The following is a 6,000-nucleotide window of genomic DNA, read 5'->3' on the forward strand; positions in this document are numbered from 1 at the left end:
CAACTCTATTCCCTTTATCTTTTAAACAATAAATAGAAAGCAAATTCTTTTTCAAACCTGGAACATATGGAATGTTGTTAAGGTGCAGCTTAGATCTGTTTTCCAGGATCAACGATGTTGATCCCAGGCCTCTCACAGCATAGCTTATGTTGTCACCCAATTCCACTTCATGAGAAGATGCCTCCTTCGATAGTGTATGAAGTTGTTTATTTTCTCCTGTCATGTGTCTTGATGCTCCACTATCAATGATCCATGCATTGCCATCACTAAGAGAACCTGTAAGAGCAACCAAGAACCCTTGACTTTTGACCTTGTTGAATAAGTAGTAGATGACCTTCTTGATACAACTTCCAACAGTGTTGATACCCATTTTCATGTAGTTTATCAAAGAGGGAGAATCCATACCAACAAAGTGATCTTCAACTTTTCCTGACCTTAGCTATGATACCATGTTGAGAAATCAATTCAAGTAGTTAAGGGTTTGATTCCTCTTTCTTGATAATTACTTGTGAATTATGTTGGCTTCTTTTACTTCTTTATTATCTTATCTTTCATCAAGCAATTACCATATTATGTATGTATGAAGATCACAAAACAAGAGACATAAGATGTAGGCACTATGCCGGGAAAAACCCCCCTCGAGGGGAAAACCCAATCAAAAAGTATCTTCCTTCAATGGTATTCTTTGAGACTCTTCAACCTAGACAAAGACCAAACCTTCCCTCCACACCAAGTCAACGTTCCAGATCTTCGACCCCTTTCCAACAGCATTTCCTTCCCAGCAGTTTCGACTATGCAGCAACTTCCAACATCAGGCAACAACTGACAGCAAAAATACTTGGAAGACTTTGATCCCCCAAACTAGTGCACGAAACAGAGAGAGAGTAGATCCAAATTTTTTATTTTCTTATTCTCCTTGGACTTGACCTAACTCGCACTTCCTTTTGCTTCCTTTGACCCACTTCGCACTTCTCTAGCTTCCTTAGAGATATCGAACTAGCTTGAGACGAGATGCTCCAAATGAATTCAACTTCCTTCTATTTATAGGCTCCAAGTGAGGTCGAATCGATGTCCTTAGGCCGACTTGGTGTGAAGGTTACACAAATTACATTTGACTCAATAGTAAAAAAATTTACATTATTCAAAAGCCCAAGAAGGGTCTCTTTAAATGTACATTGACTTTATAGACTCAATATTAATCCTAGGAGTCCACAATAGGGACTTTGACTAATAAAATGATGACCCAAGCATGAAACCCATGCTTTAATAAGTCATTGACACAATAATAAAAATTATTTTCTTTATTCTTTTGACAAGTACATTTCATGATGACTCAAATACATTAATGAAGACCGAACCCAGTTACATTTTCCAACAAGATGTTGGCTTGTTGCAACTTACAGGTGGACAAGAATGGTTCACATGAGTAGGAAGCAAGAATGACTACTGAAAGTCATACCAGGGGTTTAGGAGGAGGTCACAATCAAAATGCCAAAGTGGTTGGAATGAGGAAGATGAATGATGAAGAATTTGAGATGGAAATGACTGAGTTGAGAGCAAAACTCAATCATTTGAAGTAGTTGTTACAAGACTAGGGATATGGTCGGATAATGAAAAAGAAGAATTTGAGATGGCTTTCATTGCAAGTGAAGTTAAGACAAAGGATATGTTCCAAAGCATTTGAGTGTGAGATGGAAGTTTACTGTGAACCTGAGCAGGGATCAATCCTTGGAGAGGATGAAATCGATGGAGATACTGAGATTGAGTCTAAAGGGCCTATTGATTTTAAATCTAATAATTGGTTTGTGGATGCAGGGATTGTTGCAAGCGATGAACATAATTTAAATTTTGTTGAAAAAAGAAGAAAGACATAACTGTCTCATAAAGGAAATCACGATGGAGATGCAGCCATGGAAGAAAAGCCTGAGGTGGAAAGATTTTTATTTTTTGACGAGATGCCTGAAACGGAGAAATTTTTATTTTTTGATGATGAAGTTGATGAAGTTTCAATTGAGTATGTATATTCAGGCATTAACCATGTTGAGGAAAAAGTTGTTACAATGGAAGAAACGAATGGAGATCTGAAGAATGAAGTGCTACATGAAGAGGAGGAGATGTCAGAGGCAACTATAGAGACTTTAAAGTCTCATATTTTTCAAAATTAATAAATGTTTTGTGTCTGCAAATAATGAAGAATACAATGATAGGCAGATTCGGATTTTTGTCAGAGACAACACTGCCTCATCTAACCAGAAAAGTCGAACGATATGCAAATATAAACAATGGAAGATGTCAAGAGAATATTCAGGAAATGATGTGCTAGCTTAGAAATGCTTTAGTCAATGAAATCTCAGGAACTTTGGGAAAATTTATGCAGGATTACAAAGGAGCAAGTATGGAACTTGCGGGAGCTAAAATGACATAAGGTGAATGGAGCGAAACAATGGAGGAAACTTGATATAAAAGTATAAATTGTTTGTGGAAAATTTGTTATTTTAGCAAAACTCAAAATGTAAGGTTATTAGAACAGGGAAACAATTTAAATTTACAACTTAAAGGCATGCACCATTGGATACAAGGTTTTACTAAAAATGAGCAGAAATGCGAGGAGCTGAATTGGTGATGGTCTTACAAAAATTTTGTGAAAGTCAATGTCAAATAGATTGCAGAAATGAGAAGAGTGCAGAGTTGGTAGCAGTGTAGTTGCAACAGTGCAAAGTCAGCAACATCGTAGACCCTTTGGTGACAGTGCAGATGCTAATAGCAGTGAGAGACTTAGGAGACAAATGCATCATATTGAACACAGTTGATTCAGTGTTTTGGATGCTTTTCAGTTACAGATGTTGCAGCAGCAACAACAGCAGTTGATAGGGAGTTGCAGTGCAAATGAAGTGTTGGCAGCAGTATGGCAGTGTCAGCAGAAACACAGATGCAAAATATATCTTCTTTGTGCAGTGGTTGGTATGCAGTATGACCAGACATCAGCGGCGTGACAGGAGATGATGCAAAGACAAGGTGTGTGGCAGGGTGTGCAGCACTAGAACACATTCCTCGCTAAGAGGGGGTGATAGTTTTATTAGCATCGGATGTGTTCTAACCTTGAAATTTTGTGGAGAGGTTAGAATGGATGAGATCTCCAAAACCTAAAAATCGTTTCTGGAAATTCTGCCTAGAAGTGTCTCAATTAGATTATTAACCATTTTTTAAATATTTCCTAAGTCTAAACTTAGGGAATATGGATAATTAATTGGTATTAATTGAGATAAGGTGAGAATCATCTAGAAACTCACACGGATCAATCCAGAGATGATCCTAGCCATCGATTATGTTTTAATCTTGGTCGTTGGTGCTCCAACAAAGAATTATAAGAGGAGGTTGATGTGGTGATGGAAAAAACACTTGAGGAGTTCGATTTCTTGGCAGATCCATTTCCAGAGTAGCAACAGTCAGTTGCCAGAGAAAGAGTTAGATATCTAAGTAGTGTGAGAGGGGCAGAGACAATGAGTCTGGAGGAAAGATTTCCAGATCAAGAGAGGCAGCAGCAAGAGGGGCGAGTTATCCCAAAGAGGCAACGTAGAGACTCTGCACAGTAGCTTCAGCGAGGCAGATCGATTTGCTAGTGAGAAAAATCGTTCTCAGTTCCAGAGGCAGGGGAGAGGTTCCAGAAGGTCGAAGAGACGATTTCCTTAGTAGCTAGAGGGCGAACGAATTCATCAGAGGCAGTATCAAGCCACGCATGTGGGAGACAGTGCAGAGGTAACGCAGAAGGGCTCACACTGGGGTTTGGATGGCCAATTTGCTGAAGGAAAGTCGTGCCAGAGATTACCTATGGGAGAAAGGAAATTCCCTTCAGTATTTGCCCAGATTTTCTTGTTGTGGATTCCGAGTTTCAGGCATCCAAATTATACTCAGATTTTTCATCGTTTCTTAATAATAAAACCCTTAGTTGTTACACTGGTTTTCCTAAGTTGGGTTTTTCCGGGGACTTTTTTCCAAAAACAATTGTGTTATTTTTATGTTTGTGCTAGCATTTCTTCCAGCGTTTATTCTTCCGCAGTTTTATTTGTGTAGATTGGAGTGTGATTTATTCAATATTTGTCGTAGAAAACAACAAATAAATTTTTAAATTAAATTAACAATTAGAAGAATAACTTCCAGTTGTTGCAATAGGATTCTAGTTTGGAATTTTCACAACATCTTTTACCATACTCTAGAATCTAGAGAGTCCAGAGAGAACCCAAGCAATGCATACCAAGGATCAAATGTTGTAGAAAGATTCAATGTTGATACAAAAAGAATATGGCAATGGAACTCTTATTGAAAAACTGATTTATGTCGTTAAGGATTTAATACTTGTCATTGGTTGACGAAGATGAAACCCCTGTGAAGACTTCTCATGCTAATGGGGGATCCAAAGGTTATCTGCTATATGATCAAGAGAAGAGATCTTTGTCATAAAGGAGATCTAAATATAAAACAATCTCCAGATGTCCACAGATTTATACACCTTCAGGACTGCTTCTTTCAATGACGCTACTATAGGGCTTCAAGGTAAATGATTGTGTAGAAGATTTCAATGAGAATAATTCTTCTCAAAACTGAAAGAGGATCAACACTGTTGTAAAATATCAAATGCTTCCACTACTTGATGCTTGTAGTTTTCTTCCTTTCCAATGTAACCATATATTTAATGATGTCTATACCGAAGGGTTTTAGTGTAGATTTTTATTCAACAATATTGCCACTGTAAATAAATTAAAACTCCATAGGTCGAGTCATTTGATATAAGAAGTTTAAACTATGTAAATATGTACGAAACTATACACACCATGGATCTCATATCCCACATACTCATATTGTCTCCACAGGTCGGCATATATTCTTATCATTGTAGGATGTATAGTTGCTTTAATCCTTTTATGTTGGGGTCCACGTGATCAGCGTTTACTTATGAAATGATAAGGCTTCTTCATGCATAGAAGTCTCAGCTCCTCTTCCTTTATGACAGAGGCTTGAAATGAAATTGTGTTAGGTTTCTTTTTTTTCTAACCTTTATTTATATGTTCAGAATTTTGAAGGTATATACAGAAGATCATGTACAGTTTCATGCTTGAAATATCCTTGCAACAATTTTGATTTCAGATTGATTATTTACACGAGTGTAGACTCAGAATTTCAATTATTTTGTCCACTGTCCTTTACAGGCTATCATATGCATAAAACAATGCCATATAATTTGAGACCATGAACAAAGGTTTTTCCTTCCTTCTAGGGTTGAAATAGTTGCCAAATAGGAGGGCCCTGAATGCCATGCAACACAAGAAGAGCCCCTTCACAAAATTTTGATGTATTCATTGTTCAATAACGATTATAATGTCTATACCAGAGTTGTGAAGGTGCTCAAAAATTCGATGAAAGATGCAGATTTGATGGTCTCTCTTTTGTTTCTAGAAAGTTCCTCTAATCCTTCACAACTGTGTGTTAGAAGCAACCTTTGATGTAGATATTAGGGCTAGGTAATGATGGAAAGAAGCATCAAATTGCTTGCCAATAAGTGCGATCAAGAGAGGGTTGTTAAATTAACCTTTGGGTTCCCTTGAATAAGGTTGAAATATCCTCACAGTGCTCTTGCTAGCCTTTCAATCCCTGTGGCCTTACTTAAGTGACCTTATTTTCTGCCCTCTCTGAAACTCGTAGGAACCACAAGTTTGAATCCTCTATGGTGGTTGCTTCAATATGACCAACAAACATGCTATCCTTCCATGCCTTACCTCGCTCCTTCCATTGTTCAACTCAGCATTTTTAACTCGCATATTCTCCAAATGTAGGAGCCTTAAAACAATCCTTGTTATAACTTGGTCTTGCATAAGGTTGCCTAGAAAGACAAATATAAATCTTGGCCTTGTAAGATCTTTACAGCTAAAGATTACACAAGAACTTAGCAACTGCTAGAGTCAAAAGAGAATATAGAAATCCACCTTCCTTTTGTTCCTAATCAAT

Source organism: Pinus tabuliformis, chromosome 3_1, assembly GCF_031772625.1.
Source record: "Pinus tabuliformis cultivar Carrire ecotype Pingquan chromosome 3_1, CPIR1, whole genome shotgun sequence".
Taxonomy (NCBI): domain Eukaryota; kingdom Viridiplantae; phylum Streptophyta; class Pinopsida; order Pinales; family Pinaceae; genus Pinus; species Pinus tabuliformis.